Source organism: Pseudophryne corroboree, chromosome 5 (genome assembly GCF_028390025.1).
Source record: "Pseudophryne corroboree isolate aPseCor3 chromosome 5, aPseCor3.hap2, whole genome shotgun sequence".
Lineage (NCBI taxonomy): Eukaryota > Metazoa > Chordata > Amphibia > Anura > Myobatrachidae > Pseudophryne > Pseudophryne corroboree.
The window spans coordinates 734,331,171-734,350,267 of NC_086448.1; the positions used below are offsets into that span (position 1 = coordinate 734,331,171).

General features: G+C 48.3%; 1 protein-coding gene across 2 annotated transcripts in view; it reads left to right on the plus strand.

The window, feature by feature from the left end:
* Nucleotides 1-19,097, plus strand: part of OSGIN2 (oxidative stress induced growth inhibitor family member 2) — a 204,839-nt gene that overhangs the window by 151,746 nt on the left and 33,996 nt on the right. Inside the window, exon 1 of one of the 2 annotated variants that reach the window (XM_063924073.1) lies at nucleotides 17,287-17,591. The exons of the other annotated variant lie outside the window; for it this stretch is intronic. The gene's annotated coding sequence lies outside the window, so the exon portion shown is untranslated. Of the gene's footprint in view, nucleotides 1-17,286; nucleotides 17,592-19,097 lie in introns of those variants that run through there. 2 annotated transcript variants of the gene reach the window in all.

The following is a 19,097-nucleotide window of genomic DNA, read 5'->3' on the forward strand; positions in this document are numbered from 1 at the left end:
TTTAGGATGCGGCAGTCCAGCCGCAGAATGTGCAAGCTGAATCGTACTACAGATCCAGCGAGCAATAGTCTGCTTTGAAGCAGGTGCACCCAACTTGTTGGGCGCATACAGGATAAATAGCGAGTCTGTCTTTCTGACTCCAGCTGTCCTGGAAACATATATTTTCAGGGCCCTGACTACGTCCAACAACTTGGAAGCCTCCAAGTCTTTTGTAGCCACAGGCACCACGATAGGTTGGTTCAGATGAAACGCTGATACCACTTTAGGGAGAAACTGGGGACGAGTCCTCAATTCTGCCCTATCCATATGGAAAATCAGATAAGGGCTTTTACATGACAAAGCCGCCAATTCTGATACACGCCTGGCCGAAGCCAAGGCCAACAACATGACCACTTTCCACGTGAGATATTTCAAATCCACGGTTTTAAGTGGCTCAAACCAATGTGACTTTAGGAAATCCAACACCATGTTGAGATCCCAAGGTGCCACTGGAGGCACAAAAGGGGGCTGAATATGCAGCACTCCCTTAACAAACGTCTGAACTTCAGGTAGTGAAGCCAGTTCTCTCTGGAAGAAAATCGATAGAGCCGAAATCTGGACCTTAATGGAACCCAATTTAAGGCCCATAGTCACCCCTGACTGTAGGAAGTGCAGGAAACGGCCCAGCTGAAATTCCTCCGTTGGGGCCTTCCTAGCCTCACACCACGCAACATATTTTCGCCATATGCGGTGATAATGGTTTGCGGTTACTTCTTTCCTAGCCTTAATCAGCGTAGGAATGACTTCCTCCGGAATGCCCTTTTCCTTCAGGATCCGGTGTTCAACCGCCATGCCGTCAAACGCAGCCGCGGTAATTCTTGGAACAGACAGGGCCCCTGCAGCAGCAGGTCCTGTCTAAGCGGTAGAGGCCATGGGTCCTCTGAGATCATTTCTTGAAGTTCCGGGTACCAAGCCCTTCTTGGCCAATCCGGAACAATGAGTATAGTTCTTACTCTTCTTCTCCGTATTATCCTCAGTACCTTTGGTATGAGAGGAAGAGGAGGGAACACATAAACCGACCTGTACACCCACGGTGTCACTAGAGCGTCCACAGCTATCGCCTGCGGGTCTCTTGACCTGGCGCAATACTTTTCTAGCTTTTTGTTTAGGCGGGATGCCATCATGTCCACCTGTGGCCTTTCCCAACGGTTTACAATCATTTGGAAGACTTCTGGATGAAGTCCCCACTCTCCCGGGTGGAGGTCGTGCCTGCTGAGGAAGTCTGCTTCCCAGTTGTCCACTCCCGGAATGAACACTGCTGACAGTGCTAACACGTGATTTTCCGCCCATCGGAGAATCCTTGTGGCTTCTGCCATCGCCGTCCTGCTTCTCGTGCCGCCCTGTCGGTTTACATGGGCGACCGCCGTAATGTTGTCTGACTGAATCAGTACCGGCTGGTTTTGAAGCAGGGGTTTTGCCTGACTTAGGGCATTGTAAATGGCCCTTATTTCCAGAATATTTATGTGCAGGGAAGTCTCCTGACTTGACCATAGTCCTTGGAAGTTTCTTCCCTGTGTGACTGCCCCCCAGCCTCGAAGGCTGGCATCCGTGGTCACCAGGACCCAGTCCTGTATGCCGAATCTGCGGCCCTCTTGAAGATGAGCACTCTGCAGCCACCACAGCAGAGACACCCTTGTCCTCGGAGACAGGGTTATCAGACGATGCATCTGAAGATGCGATCCGGACCACTTGTCCAACAGGTCCCACTGAAAGGTTTTTGCATGAAACCTGCCGAATGGAATCGCTTCGTAGGAAGCTACCATTTTTCCCAGGATCCGCGTGCAGTGATGCACCGACACCTGTTTTGGTTTTAGGAGGCCTCTGACTAGAGATGACAGCTCCTTGACCTTCTCCTCCGGGAGAAACACTTTTCTCTGTTCTGTGTCCAGAACCATCCCCAGGAACAGTAAACGTGTCGTAGGGACCAGCTGTGACTTTGGAATGTTTAGAATCCAGCCGTGCTGTTGTAGCACTTCCCGAGATAGTGCTACCCCGACCAACAACTGCTCTCTGGACCTCGCCTTTATCAGGAGATCGTCCAAGTACGGGATAATTAAAACTCCCTTCTTTCGAAGGAGTATCATCATTTCGGCCATTACCTTGGTAAAGACCCTCGGAGCCGTGGATAGACCGAACGGCAACGTCTGGAATTGGTAATGACAATCCTGTACCACAAATCTGAGGTACTCCTGGTGAGGAAGGTAAATGGGGACATGCAGGTAAGCATCCTTGATGTCCAGTGATACCATGTAATCCCCCTCGTCCAGGCTTGCAATAACCGCCCTGAGCGATTCCATCTTGAACTTGAATTTTTTTATATATGTGTTCAAGGATTTCAAATTTAAAATGGGTCTCACCGAACCGTCCGGTTTCGGTACCACAAACATTGTGGAATAGTAACCCCTTCCTTGTTGAAGTAGGGGCACCTTTACTATCACGTGCTGTGAATACAGCTTGTGAATTGCCTGTAACACTGCCTCCCTGCCTGAGGGAGTGGTTGGCAAGGCAGATTTGAGGAAACGGCGGGGGGGGAGACGTCTCGAATTCCAGCTTGTACCCCTGAGATACTACTTGAAGGATCCAGGGATCCACCCGTGAGCGAGCCCACTGAGTGCTGAAATATTTGAGACGGGCCCCCACCGTACCTGGCTCCGCCTGTGAAGCCCCAGCGTCATGCTGTGGACTTAGAGGAAGCGGGGGAGGACTTTTGCTCCTGGGAACTGGCTGTATGCTGCAGCTTCTTTCCCCTACCTCTGCCTCTGGGCAGAAAGGACGCGCCTTTAACCCGCTTGCCCCTATTGGGCCGAAAGGACTGTACCTGATAATACGGTGCTTTCTTTGGTTGTGAGGGAACATGGGGTAAAAATGTAGACTTCCCAGCTGTTGCTGTGGAAACGAGGTCCGAGAGACCATCCCCGAACAACTCCTCACCCTTATAAGGCAGAACTTCCATGTGTCGTTTGGAATCTGCATCTCCTGTCCACTGCCGAGTCCATAACCCTCTCCTGGCAGAAATGGACATTGCACTAATTTTGGATGCCAGCCGGCAAATATCCCTCTGTGCATCCCTCATGTATAAAAGTGCGTCTTTTATATGCTCTACGTTTAGCAATATAGTGTCCCTGTCTAGGGTATCTATATTTTCTGACAGGGAATCTGACCACGCAGCAGCAGGACTGCACATCCAGGCTGAAGCAATAGCCGGTCTCAGTATAACACCTGTGTGTGTGTATATAGATTTCAGGATAGCCTCCTGCTTTCTATCAGCAGATTCCTTCAGGGCGGCCGTATCCGGAGACGGTAGTGCCACCTTCTTTGACAAGCGTGTGAGCGCTTTATCCACCCTAGGGGATGTTTCCCAGCGTGACCTATCCTCTGGCGGGAAAGGGTACGCCATTAGTAACCTCTTAGAAATTTCCAGCTTTTTATCAGGGGAAGCCCACGCTTCTTCACACACTTCATTTAACTCTTCAGATGGAGGAAAAGCTACTGGTAGTTTTTTCTCTCCAAACATAATACCCTTTTTTGTGGTACCGGGGGTAACATCAGAAATGTGCAACACATTTTTCATTGCCTCAATCATGTAACGTGTGGCCCTACTGGAAGTTACATTAGTCTCATCGTCGTCGACACTGGAGTCAGTATCCGTGTCGACATCTGTGTCTGTCATCTGAGGTAGCGGGCGTTTTAGAGCCCCTGATGACTTTTGAGACGCCTGGGCAGGCACAGGCTGAGAAGCCGGCTGTCCCACATTAGATATGTCGTCAAACCTTTTATGCAAGGAGTCGACACTGTCGCGTAATTCCTTCCACAGCACCATCCACTCAGGTGTCGACCCCGCAGGGGGTGACATCACGTTTACAGGCATTTGCTCCGCCTCCACATAAGCCTCCTCATCACACATGTCGACACAGTCGTACCGACACACCGCAAACACACAGGGAATGCTCTGACAGAGGACAGGACCCCACAAAGCCCTTTGGGGAGACAGAGAGAGAGTATGCCAGCACACACCAGAGCGCTATATAACACAGGGATCCCACTATAAATGAGTGTTTTCCCTTATAGCTGCTTTTTTATATATCATATATATATATATCTATACTGCGTCTAAATTTAGTGCGCCCCCTCTCTTTTTTACCCTTCTGTAGTGTTCAGACTGCAAGGGAGAGCCAGGGAGCTTCCTTCCAGCGGAGCTGTGAGGGAAAAATGGTGCCAGTGTGCTGAGGGAGATGGCCCCGCCCCATTTTCCGCGGACTTTCTCCCGCTTTTTCTGGAATACTGGCAGGGGTAATTTTACATCTATATAGCCTCTAGGACTATATATGATGTAGGTTTGCCAGCCAAGGTGTCATATATTGCCCTCAGGACGCCCCCCCCCCCAGCGCCCTGCACCCATCAGTGACCGGAGTGTGAGGTGTACATGAGGAGCAATGGCGCACAGCTGCAGTGCTGTGCGCTACCTTGGTGAAGACCGAAGTCTTCTGCCGCCGATTTTCCGGACCTCTTCGTTGCTTCTGGCTCTGTAAGGGGGATGGCGGTGCGGCTTCGGGAACGAACACCAAGGTCGGGTCCTGCGGTCGATCCCTCTGGAGCTAATGGTGTCCAGTAGCCTAAGAAGCCCAAACTACCACCTGTTAGGTAGGTTCGCTTCTTCTCCCCTTAGTCCCTCGCTGCAGTGAGTCTGTTGCCAGCAGATCTCACTGTAAAATAAAAAACCTAAATATACTTTCTTTCTAGGAGCTCAGGAGAGCCCCTAGTGTGCATCCAGCTCAGCCGGGCACAAGATTCTAACTGAAGTCTGGAGGAGGGTCATAGTGGGAGGAGCCAGTGCACACCAGTTAGACCTAAAGCATTCTTTATAGTTGTGCCCAGTCTCCTGCGGAGCCGCTATTCCCCATGGTCCTTACGGAGTCCCAGCATCCACTTAGGACGTTAGAGAAAAGTGTATATAGTGATGTACCGTTTTAAACTTTAATATACAATCACATAAACATACAACAATAGATCAATAAAACAATCAGTGCATGGTATCCAAGGTGCAAAAGTCCAAAGTGTGTAATTACCAGCAGTACGTAAGAACTGTCTCACGGCAGTTCTAAAAGCATGAGGATTTATTTTCCACGGCAACTGCGGCTGTCACTTCCTCGTTCGTCTGGTCTGTAATCTGACGCACCCGGTGTCCCCTTGGATGTGAAATCCAACGCGTTTCTACCCTTTGCGGGTCTTTATCAAGGCATCCAGCAGAATGAAGTCCTCTTTCCCTGTCCTCCGTTATTTAAATGAACCGCTACCAATAATCGTGAGGCGGGCGCAGGTGGCTCCTATACACATAATTACCTACAAGTCCCATGAGCCTTTTCTGCGCCTCGCCGTCACTTCCTGCCTCCGACTTCCGGTATCCACTAACTCCCCTTCTCTTCCACGACCGTCGCTCCATGCGGCCGGCCGGATGTTGTCACTCGTTATGAATGACACTAATAGAAAAGCACCTTCGTTACCATGGGAGATACGCAGGGCCGCGTTGCCATGGATACGGACTTGTGTGACAACATCCGGCCGGCCGCATGGAGCGACGGTCGTGGAAGAGAAGGGGAGTTAGTGGATACCGGAAGTCGGAGGCAGGAAGTGACGGCGAGGCGCAGAAAAGGCTCATGGGACTTGTAGGTAATTATGTGTATAGGAGCCACCTGCGCCCGCCTCGCGATTATTGGTAGCGGTTCATTTAAATAACGGAGGACAGGGAGAGAGGACTTCATTCTGCTGGATGCCTTGATAAGACCCGCAAAGGGTAGAAACGCGTTGGCTTTTACATCCAAGGAGACACCGGGTGCGTCAGATTACAGACCAGACGAACGAGGAAGTGACAGCCGCAGTTGCCGTGGAAAATAAATCCTCATGCTTTTAGAACTGCCGTGAGACAGTTCTTCCGTACTGCTGGTAATTACGCACTTTGGACTTTTGCACCTTGGAAACCATGCACTGATTGTTTTATTGTTCTATTGTTGTATGTTTATGTGAGTGTATATTAAATTTTAAAACGGTACATCACTATATACACTTTTTTCTTTGTTATATAACATTGAAAATCATCTGGAGGAAATCTTTTGCCCCTGTCAACTGAATGCATGTCAACCATATGGGGTCAACCTAATGACTGTCTAATTACTGTTTTTCTATACCACACCCATATATTACTTACCTACTGTTCATATCTCATCTGTGGTGGAGAGAAGTATTAAAGAAAAAGTGGGCATGACTTAATGACGTCATTCTCATCCTTAAGTGACAGTACATTAATTACATCATCGCACCCTTAAATTACTCATTTTCAATGGGGTATGTGTGATTACGCAGTGTTTTTGTGATCATCATGGTACGTCTGACAAATCTGCAGGCAGGTTTGTGCCATTGTGGCCAAATTCCCTGCTCTCTACAGAGTCTCTGATGGTTCCCCTAGTTTGGGCGGCCTCACAGACATTGTGGATATTACATCCGCGAGAGGATATTTGTATATATGACTCCACACTGAGATTGGAGCGACACAGTGTGTTTCTTTACTGCATAACAGCGTATAACAACCTCGGGCATAATTACCGTGGAGCAGCAGGTGCATTACACTGAGGCCCCTGGAAACTAAGGGACCCACCTCTGTCCAGACCAGCAACGTGTTTCCCCTGGTCTGAGTAGCCCAAGCAATTGGCGCTACCAATGGGGAGCCACCGGTATGACCTTGTGACGTTGGTTGGACCAGGGGCAGAGTTGGGTGAGTTGTCACTGGTAGCACTAAGAATGACTGTAGAGGAGAACAGTACTACAGTACAGGATGCAGTGTTCTTCCAGCACCTGTGATGTGCAGTTAGTGGAAGTAGGAACCCAGGGAGAGATGTGGCACCACCTGGTGGCTCCATGCAGTATCACCAAGGTAAGGGCCTAACTGTGCGGCATCTGCCTCCCATTTAATAGTTTGGAGGTCTATTGCTTTAATGCTAGTCAGCTGCAGGTAACGTGGCTACTTTTAAGCATCACTACTGTCAGTGGAGTCTGTTTCGTTGTCAACTACCTGTTGCACAGCAGGCTCTTTAAATCTGTCTCGGGTCTGTCTCTTTTCTGGTGCTGATCCGGTACTTTCTCATATAGGTACTCTAATCATATATATAACCCCTATTCTGGCCTTTTAAACAGACCTTCTTTTAATCTTCGCTGTTGGTGCATCCGTGAGAGGATGTTTGTGACACCAAACCCAGATTGGAGCAAACACAGTTTGCTTCTTTACAGGGGAACAGCACATAACAACAATGTAGCTTTATGAACGGAACAGATACATAACAAGAACCAGGAAGTAACAGGTAAGGGGTTCCGCAGTATACTTCCTTCGGACAGTCTGAAACAATTAGTGCTGTAAACAACACAGTAGGAGAGTTGGCAATTAGGGTATACACAGTCCTTTTACTATGAAAAAAGGTGCTGATACGTAAAGATTTAAGTTGATGCAAGGTTTAAATCTACAGATGATTATTTTACTCATTTCCGACATGATTCCACTCTTCCTATTTCTGGAACTAGTTATAAGAATTAAAAACTAGACCAAAACAAATGCTTGTACTGTGCACCGAGAACTGTAGCGAGGGCCGAGGGGCATAGCAGTGAGATCCTGGATACAGAGCGATCTGGTCTCTGTCTGCTAATGCACTGGGCACAGAGGAGGCCTTGGGCTTGGTGATGGGCCTGGATTCAGTCCCCACCAGCCATTACAGCAGAGTTGGGCAGCAGCTGTGAGTCCTGTGGCAGGGCGTTCCCACCACCGCCCTACAAGTACCATGGCGGTGCCTGATATGTGGAGATTCAGGACCTCCAATCTCAGAGGTACATTTTGAAAATGGTGCCGTGAGCGGGCCAATCATTATTGCCCCACCCCCAGGTGCTGGCTTATATTAGCCAGCGCAAGATGGCAGAGTTCGGTTCAATGGCAAAAAAAGGAGAAGAGCTCCTGAAGAATAAAGAGGGGTGCAGATGCTGACAGAGAAGTCGGAAGAATGGGAGGTGGTGGCCACCGCCCAGGTGAGTACAGAACCAACACCTGTCTGTAGCAACACCGGTGAAGATGCAATAAGTCCTGGTGTAGCAGTGGCCACTGCAAAAGAGCTTAGGCAGGCCACTGCTTGCCAGGTGAAGATCAGCCCAGAAGACATCAAAAGACCTGAGGTCATGGAGAGTTGCACACCTCAGACAAAGAGTCCTAGAAGCCCTCAGGTGAAATACAGTATGTGGAGGACCAAAGTCAGGGAGGCCCATTATTATTATTTATTTATTAACAGTTTCTTATATAGCGCAGCATATTCCATTGCGCTTTACAATTAGATTATTGGTGGACTTACCAGTTCAGCCAAAAACTGCAGGACAGTAAGTCCACCTATTGTGTGTGTATATCCCCCTAGACCACCAGGGTGTCATTCACTGGGCCAGTGAGACAAGTGGATGCTATGCCTGGGGCCATAGGGTTGGGGCATAGTAGGTGGGCATCAAGCCCCCACAAGGAGGCATGAGAGGACACTAGCTATATATATATATATATATATATATATATATATATTTACAGTATATACTCCAAAGTTAAGCGGGCATTAGGACTGACGCTGCATAGGGCATTAGGCCCAAAAGTAATTGCATAAGAGTCCCAATTGGTAGGTGACACTAGGCCTTAGGTTGCAAACAGCATTAGGCCCTATAGTAATTTTGTAACAACTCCCTTGATAGGCGGAATTAGGCCAGAGGCATGGCAGAGCACTAGGCCCTGTGGTAGGTTCAATATCCCTTTTATAGGCCCTTGTAATAGGAAGTGTGTTAGGGTAAATCCCCATCACCTTGTCACTGCATCTCCCTCTTTTAGGCTCCAATAAAGGTAGGCTATTGGTACGATACCTGCTTGTGTTTATTGCATTGTTTGATAAGAGAATTGTTAATAGGAGTGTGTTGTTGTTAGAAACGTTAGTTCATTTACCTTCCCCTGCAGGGTCCATTATTGGGATTTTCTGCCTGCACCGTCCGCATCCTGCTTTCCAGGACTACACCATTTTGCGGATCCACAGAGGTGATTATATGTAAATGGTAGTTTCAGCCCTCCTATTGTGTACTATCCCCATCAGGGATGGTATCGGTATCCCGGCGCTTGGTATGACGGCAGTCAAAATACCAACAACGGCATCCGACACTCAGGATCCCGACAACTATTTGGTAAGCTAAGAACACCTAACCCCTATCCTCCCTAACCCTCCTTTCCTGCAGATTGACCCTAAAACCCACGGCCTAACCCTAACGCTCCCCGGTGGTGCCTTACCATAACCCACCCTCCCTGCAGCCTAACCCTCCACTGGGGTTCCTAACCGTAACAACCCCCCCCCCCCCTCCCGCCCACGGCAGTCTAACCCCCTCATGCAACCTAACAATAACCCTTCTCCTCGCACCCTAAACCTTAACATCCTCCCCCCGCAGCCTATCAGTGTGGAGTCCTGGCAGGCCTCGATCGGGATTCTGGCATTCAAGATCCTGACGCCGGCATTTCACTCCATGTCGGTATGTCGGTGTTGACATTCAGAGCAGTGTCGGGTTTCCAGCGTAGGTATTCTGACTGCTGGGATACCGAACGTCGGGATCCTGACTGGATCCGTATATCAGAATGTGCTAGCCCTGAGGCGCCCACTTTCAGTGCCCATGCATGCTGCAACATCACCTATGATTCTGTTCAATTCCCCATCAGTGCACAATCACATCTGACATCGACACTTGCACCAGCCCCATGACATGTGCAGTTTCTCCACCTGACTGCGGTCTCCTATGCTTGCATCCTATGCCTGTGTGTCTGAGAATGTAGCCGCTAGCACCGACATGCCCACCACACTCCCAGTTAAATTCTGGAAATGTCCATCACTTTTTCGCAACATTTCTGATACAATCTGACCTGACCGCAGTAGCACCGTTGCGCTAACATTTTTGATCATGCACAGTTGCAAACAATCGCTCATGTATGTGAATATTGGCATTGCGTGGAGTTTGCGTGTAACTCAGAATAAGGCTCTTTATTTCTATAATCCTGCACCATGGAATATACATTTTTCATTTAAGAGCAAAACTACGAGTAGGCGTGCTCGTATTTCTAATCTTATGACTCAACCCAACTCCTTAGATACGCCCATCTTGGCCAGTAGATCCATGTGCTTATTTATCAATATAGTTGCAATTCTGTGTTTTTTTCCACATTCCTGACACATTACCATAATTACAAGGTTTATTCATCGTTTGATATTTTCCAGTTTGTACAGGCAACACATCAGTGTTCTCTATCCGTCCAACCTAAACATGCCAAAAGCAATGGTGCCAATTTACACAAATCCTAAATGAATAGCTTTAAAACAAAAACATAATCAAAATGTTGATTTTTTAAATTTTATTGGAATCACTTGTCTTGTTTTAGTTAAATTTGTTATTACACCAGGTGCATTTTTTGCGAAACATTGGGGTGTGAAACCCGGCGCTTCTGATTGTGTTCATGCACGATATTTTACACGGTTAGGTCTTGCTATTAAAAGCATTGCCCTTTTAAATATTGGGCATAAACACAATCAGAGGAAGTACCAACTTAACGTATGGGCTTTACAGTTCTAGGGGCTATCGAACAAGGTCAATAGGTTGATATTTAAAAGGTAGAAACTTGAAAAGGTCAACATGGAAATGGTCTAATAAAAAAGGTTAACACAAGTTTTTTTGGGGTGTAATTTTCTATCACAAACCACATGTGGCCCCAATTAGTATACCGCGTCCCATTCTGGGACTTGCTCTGCATGCCACGCTTAGGACAAGGTGGCTCACTCCGCTGCCACTGCGCTTGGCACAGGTAACAATTCCCAATTGTAGTTCACATGGATGGCAAATGATGAAAAAGTAAAAAAAAAAAAAAAAATATTACAAATGTTGTCGACCATACAGTATGTGTGTTGACCATTGTCACGTCGACCATTTGAACCTGTTGACCTTAAGCACTGTCGGCCTTTACATGTAGACATTTTGATCATGTCAACGTTTTGTACCTGTCGACCTAATGCAGGTGAGAGCATTTTCACACTGTTGCTGACCCTAATTGAATTTAGCCCCTAATGTCAGAACATAGGCCCTCATTCCGAGTTGTTCGCTCGCTAGCTGCTTTTAGCAGCATTGCACACGCTAAGCTGCCGCCCTCTGGGAGTGTATCTTAGTTTAGCAGAATAGCGAACTAAAGATTAGCAGAACTGCTACTAAATAAATCTTTGCAGTTTCTGAGTAGCTCCAGACATACTCCTAGACTGCGATCAGCTCAGTCCGTTTAGTTCCTGGTTTGACGTCACAAACACGCCCTGCGTTCGGCCAGCCACTCCCCCGTTTCTCCAGCCACTCCTGCGTTTTTCCCTGACACGCCTGCGTTTTTTAGCACACTCCCGGAGAACGCTCAATTACCACCCAGAAACGCCCCTTTCCTGTCAATCATTCACCGATCAGCAGTGCGACTGAATAGCGTCGCACGAACACCAGCAAATCTACTACGTTTTGTGTTAAATAACAGCGCATGCGCTCTGCGTACCATGCGCATTTAGCAACAAATCGCAGCATAGCGAAAATCGGCAACGAGCGAACAACTCGGAATGACCACCATAGGACTATGGGGGTAATTCTGAGTTGGTCGCAGCAGGAACTTTGTTAGCATTTGGGCAAAACCATGTGCACTGCAGGGGTGGCAGATATAACATGTGCAGAGAGAGTTAGATTTGGGTGGGTTATATTGTTTCTGTGCAGGGTAAATACTGGCTGCTTTATTTTTACACTGCAATTTAGATTGCAGATTGAACACGCCCCTCCCAAATCTAACTCTCTCTGCACATGTTATATCTGCCCCCCCTGCAATGCACATGGTTTTGCCCAACTGCTAAAAAGTTCCTGCTGCGATCAACTCAGAATTACTTGCTATGAGCCTAATTCAGTAAGGATCGCTAAATTGCAAAAACGCAAATCGTCCATTTATCGTCAAAACGAACTGCGGACGCGCGAAGACCAAAATTACAATTGCTCAGCAAACGCAGGCCTAGTGAAATGCGACCACAAAGTGATTGACAGGATGTGACAATTTGGGGGAGGAAACATGGAGTTTGTGGGGAGTGGTTCGGAAAATGCAGACGTGTCATGGCCGTTTTCATACCTCCCAACTGTCCCGATTTTCACAGGACAGTCACTTTTTTTGGGACTGTCCCGCTGTCCCACTTGCGGGCCACAGTGTCCCGCGGTGGGAGAGGGGTGGGCAGTTGAGATGCTCCTGCACTCGCTGCAGAGCAGTAGTGAATAGACACTGTAAGCGTACGCACAGCATCTATTCACAAGAGACAGAGGGACTGGGGGCATAGCCAGCAGCTCAGAGCGCTGGCCATGACCCCACACAGGGCCGGTTCTTGCCCTTGCGGCGCCCCGGGCAAAAGTTAGGGGCGTGGCTTAACATGGGGGCGTGGTCAGTCACGCCCCCCATTTGTAGCGCTGCTGAAAAAAAAAAAGTATACTTACTGTACCCCGCTCCAGTTTCCAGACCCTGCAGACCGGCGCCGCTCTTCTCCTCGGATCTATGGGAGAGACGTCAGTCATGACGTCTCTCCCATAGCACAGCATAAGCGCTAGAGGTCAATTATGACCCCTAGCGTCTATGCCACAATGCTGTGCGGTGCGCGATGACGTCATCGCGCACCGCACACCAAAGGTCCTCTCCATGAAGGGAAACTAGATGCTTAGCGTCTGATTCCCTTCAGAGTGGGGGAGGACCAGCGCCACGAAGGGAAACCAGATGCATAGCGTCTGGTTCCCTTCTCACAGCGGGAGGGGGGGCACAGCGGGGGGACACTGCTGGGGCGCACACTGACAGTGGAGGATCTTGCCATGGTGCGGCGCCCTCCGGAAGGCGGCGCCCCGGGCAAAAGTCCTGCTTGCCCGTGGCAAGATCCGCCACTGACCCCACAGCTACAAAAATTGGAGGCGTGGGTCACAATCGCGGCATGCCCGCGATGCCAGGCCCCCTTTCTTTAAGCCACATTCCCTTTTCGGGCAGGCGTGGCTTCACCGCGCAAGAAGTGTCCCTCTTTGCGGGCTCCATATGTTGGGGGGTATGCATTAGTGGGGTGTGCATCTGACGTCAGCTGCGATTGAAAACATGGTTCCATGTGTGACGGCAATTGCATTATTTTGAGTAGGCGTGGGTCAACCGCAACTGACGATGGTGCTCGTTTTCTGCGTATGCATTGCAGTTATGCGATTGCATACGCAAATTTGCCCTAGAGCTATGAAAGCCCCACTCATTGTAGAAATTTTAGCGCAGGACCGGCTTCAGGCACGTTACACCTCAGAGCCTGCCTTAGGCATAGGCAAACTAGGCAATTGCCTAGGGCATCTGGTATGCCTAGGGGCACAAGCAGCTTCTGCTGATTAAAATGATATGCAGCATGCCTATATTCTGTGTGTAGCATTTCGTATGCAGATACAGCCAATTTTGCACACAGTATATAGGCATGCTGCATATCAGTTTAATCAGCAGAAGCTGCTTGTGCATTCTAGCCACATAGCAATGCCAATAAGATGCATTTTCATAAAAAATAGGCACCCGACATTAGCAGAGCTGCCAGTTGACTCACGCCAGGAACTATATGTGTCATATGTGTATAAGGGCACTAATAATGTGTAACATATGTGTAAGGGGCACTATGTGTGTCATTATGTGTATAAGGGCACTAATAATGTGCGACATATGTGTAACGGACATTATGTGTCATGTGTATAAGGGCATTAACAATGTGTGACATGTGTAAGGGAAATTATGTGTATAAGGGCATTAATAAGGGTTGACATAATGTGTAAGGCGCATTATGTTTATAAGGACATTAATCATGTGTGTCATATGTGTAAGGGGCATTACTGTGTGGTATTATGTGTATAAATGCATTACCAATGTGTGACATTATGTGTATAAGGTGTTCTACTGTTTGGCATAACATATAAAAAGGGCACTACTGTGTGGTCTAATGTGAATAAAGAGCAATATGGTTTGGTGTAATGTGAATAAGGAGCAATGTGGTGTGGTGTAATGAGAATAAAGAGCAGTATGGTGTGGTGTAATGTGAATAAGGAGCAGTTCAGTATGATGTTATGTGAATGAGGGGCACTACTGTGAGAAGTAACATATATAAGGTAAATTGGTACTGCTGTGTGATGTAATGTGAATAAGGGACACTATCATATGATAAATTGTGAATAAAGTTGCACTACTGTAAGGCATAATTTGAATTGGGGGTACTATTGTGTGGCCATGCCCCTTGCCAGCAAAAACACATACCTTTTTGGGCTGTGCGCCAAATGTGCACACTGTTCTTATTTAAATTACAGGGGGTAGGAAAAAAAAAAGGACTGCTATGGATGGGGGGTGATGGTGCTGGGAAAGGGGTGCAGGGTCAGAGGCGGAACTAGCGGTGGTTCTAGGGGGCACCAGCCAAAATCTTGCCTAGGGCATCATATTGGTTAGGGCCGGCTCTGTTACACCTGAGTGGCTGCGCAGGGTACCACCCATAGTTGGCGCGATGATTTTCCACCGCCATGTTCCCTCCTCCATCTTTCTCTTAAAGTGTCTAGCTTACTGCCTGCTCACTACACTGAGACAGTGACAGCCAGCCTGGGATCTAATCGGGCAGTGCAGTGCGGTGTGACCCGGTGAGGTGAGTCAGTGACTAAGGATGACGGTGGCTAAACTGCCCTGAGGTGTGACAGTCTGTCTGTGAAGAGACAGTCACAGTGAACCGTCCGTGAGGCCAAGAGGGAACTGCTCTGCAGCTGCTGCAACAGCCAGTGCCAGTTTGCCTTGAAGGGCCAAGGCAAAGCAATGAACTTCTGTCCCAATCCTGGGGGCTGAAAAAGAAAGTTAATTTATTTTGAGCAGAGCAGGTGATCCTTGAGGTGACTGAATAAGATACGGTCGTTAGGTCGACACAGCTTAGGTCGACATGTACTAGGTCGATAGGTCAAAAGTTCGACATGAGTTTTTCACTTTTTTTTCCATTTTTTAGACTTTTTCATACTTTACGATCCATGTGGACTACAATTGGATCGAGCGAGGCACCTTGCCCGAAGCATGGCGAGCGAAGTGAGCCATGCGAGGGGACACGGTGCACTAATTGGGGTTCCCCGTGACTTTACAAAGAAAAAAGTCCAAAAACTCATGTCGACCTTTTCACCTGTCGACATAATGCCCATGTCGACCTTCAGTGTTCGACCTAATAACTGCCGACCTAAGTTGTGTCGACCCAACGACCCATACCCGACTGAATTATGTGTAAGGTGGTGGCGAGGTGGCATGAGGTCTGTGTGCACTGCAAAAGTGCTGAGTCAAGAGGGGCGCTCCTGCATAGTGGGAGGGGGGGGAGCTGACTGAGCACTGCAGTGAGTATCTGCAGAGGTTAGGGGCCTGAACAGTGGTCTGTATGACACAGTTTAGAAGTTGATAACATAGCTCATAGTTCTAGATGTAGTGCTGAGTTTACAAAGCACATAGGCCCTATCATTTATTGGAAAAAAATACAAAGACTTAAATTAGGCATACACTATACAATTATCTGTCAGAATCTGTGGTTAGAATGAAAACCTGGCAATGGATGAGAGCAATTGATAATCTACCATTTGCTACCAAACACTGGAAAATGGACAAAACTTGTCCGTGATTTAACCAATTTGTATAAACGACAGATTTTGTCCATTTTTCATTTTCATTTTTCCATTTTCCATTGTCCGGACCATTAAAAGGCGCAGTTAAAAAGAGACAAGGTCCCACCTGTGCAGTGAGCATGGAGACAGGGAGGAACAGGTAGATCAGTGCTGCCATCAAGCTTTTTGGCTCGTTCTCACTGATGCCTCCTGGATTTATACAAAAGTTACAGGGCGGGATGTACTAAGCGGAAAATGCGGTAAACTCCCTGTTTACCGCATTTTCCTGATGTACTAACCCCTGGCCGGCAGGACAGTACGTCCATAGAAGCCTATGGGCTTCTCTCCGCGGCGCTGTGTGAGGGATCCGATCGGATCCCTCCCAGCATGCACTGCGGCCGCCACTGACTCCTGGGGCCGAATCCCGGAAGTCAGGCTGCCGCTGCGCATCGCGGAGGACAGCTCTTATCGGAAGAGCTGTCCTCCGCAATGCTGATCGCATATGTTAGTACATATGCGATCAGCATCGTGGCGATGGGCGGCGATGTACATTAGTACATCCCGCCCACAATCTTTTTGGAAGATCGATCTATGAGGCATTCCGAGTGTTCAGTCTTCACTGCTATTTAATATTTGGGTGACAGAGACCCCAGTCCCAATATAGTCCATGCAGGGGCTGGCTGGCAACTTTCAGCCTGGGGGCAGACTCAAGCAAGTGGCCCAGCTTTTCACAGAGAATGCAATGCAAAAATGGCCCTGGAATACTTAAATTACACTGGCCCGGGGGGCAGATGGCACTCTGCCCCCTGCCCAGCCAGCCCCTGAATCCATGCATATGGAATGTGTATGGGAGGCCATGGTAGTAGTTGCAGCTCATAAACTGTATGTCCAGATGGACATGGCCAATAGGGCAAACATCTGTATGGCAGGGGATCCGGTTGGAATGTCAACACTAGCTTGTCCACAGGTTTTGAATGTCAACCTTGACACAAGGTCAACAAGAAAAATGTTGGCATTCACAAACGTCGATATGATTAACGTTGACGTGTTCATAGCGTTGACATTTAGCATGTTGACAGTACATTTGTGTTATTATTTTGTTATGCAAAAAAAACAGCCCTGTTTGTCGACATTCTAGCATCGACGTGTTAAATGTCAATATTATGAACACACTGACATTTCAACCGTGTCAACATTTGGCAATGCTGACATTATTGCTTGTTGACCTTATGTCCATGTCGAAATTCAGTCTGTTGACATTCAGAACCTGTCGACATCCTGAAGGATGACAGTCAGAATGTTGACTTTCCATACGACAGCTGAATGGCAGGGTATACGCAGACATGCAGCTCTCAGGTCATGCTGGGAACTGTAGTGCCACAGGCTCCTGTTCCTTATCTCTGGTTGGTTTCTATCCAGGCGTTGCAGCACATACAGAATGGGTGTTACAGAGAGCTCCCATGTAACATGGTGGCAGCAGAGACGTTATGAGGAAGACAATGAAACGCTCCATTCATCAGCAGCAGCCCCCTGGGCTCTGCCAACCTCACCCCGCCCCACACACAGGCTCCTTCCTCCCCATCCCCGGCCTCTGCTCCCACCACGCCCCCCGCCGGTGACAGACAGCAGCTCGCATCACAGACCGGTGCTCTCCCTCCTCCTCCTCCTCTTCGCGTTCGCCCTCCTCCCCCCGAGCTGGGCTTTATATCTCCGGGCCGGCCGCGTTCTACACGGGGGGCAGTGCGGCATCAGCCAGGGCTCGTAGGGACGGAGGCGGGGGCTCTGTGGCAGCGGCAGACCAGGTAAGAGACGGATGAATGGGCAGCAGGGGGGAGGAGGCACTGGCAGACCACATAGCCGGGTGCTAGTGACTGTGTCCTGCTGCAGGCTGGCAGAGCAGGTGCCTGGTCCTGTGCCACCCAGTGCTGCACCATGCCGGTGACATCTGTGCCAGGCTCTGCTCCATGCTGCTCTGTGTGTTATCTTCCCCTATATACCGGGGGGTTACACCATGTTTCCATTGATGATGAAAGTCCATGTAGCGGCTACATAAATGAGATTATTGCATGGCTGCCTATGTGCTGTGCATCCTGTGCATCATCCTGTGCTGTGCTCCTGTAGGCTCCTCCATGCATGGACAGCAGATGCTACTACTGGGCCCTGATTTCCCAGCTCGCAGCCTGCATAGGGAAGGATGCCTCCAGCCTATTGCATCAGAAAGGGAGATTGCTCTATAATCTCTTCACACGGCCTCTCTGCATGACCCAAGAGATACAACAGGGGGTCATATTAGAGTGATGGGTGACAGCATGGCCGCTCTGAGGTCTATACACTGATGGGGGTAATGTCTGCTCTGAGGTCTATACACTGATGGGGGTAATGTCTGCTCTGAGGTCTATACACTGCTGGGGGTAATGTCCGCTCTGAGGTCTATACACTGCTGGGGGTAATGTCCGCTCTGAGGTCTATACACTGCTGGGGGGTAATGTCCGCTCTGAGGTCTATACACTGCTGGGGGTAATGTCCGCTCTGAGGTCTATACACTGCTGGGGGTAATGTCCGCTCTGAGGTCTATACACTGCTGGGGGTTATGTCCGCTCTGAGGCCTATACACTGCTGGGGGTAACATTTTAGGAAGGTTATTCTATTTTGTGTATATATATATATATATATATATATATAATTTTTTTTTTTTTTTTTCTAATTTGAAATTCTTTATGAATAAGATGAATTCCAGTTTTCTGAGGTCTTCGGTTCAAAGTCCAGTGTGGAGTTTGTATGTTCTACATGTGTTTGCGTGGGTTTCCTATGGTTGCTCCTCTTTTCCTCCCATAAACCGTAAAACATACCGCTAGGTTATTTGGATTCTAACAAATTTTTTTTTTAACCCTAGTGTGTATGTGTGTCCATGTTAATACTTTCTCTGTAAAGCTCTGCAGAACATGTTGTACATACTGTAGATAACTATTAATAAGTAAGGGGTCTTTAAACTGTATTATATTATCTTGCATTTATTTTCTTATCATTACCTGTTTGCTTACTATGAATGGTGGGAGTGTTGTGAGTTGCTCCTGGAACAGATCTATGAATGGACCAGTCTTTTAGGTCCGGGATGCTGGCGCATACTGTAGCTAAAAGGGTGATTATCTTTGTTGGTCTTGTCGGATGTCTGCATACACCAGTATACACATCTGTGTGGAAATGACATACCAATTCATGAGTGCTTTTGCACAAGCAAGTGCTCACCATTCAGAATGAACTCCCAGACTATTTTGACATGTGGAATAAGACTTGCACGGCGTTCCTCT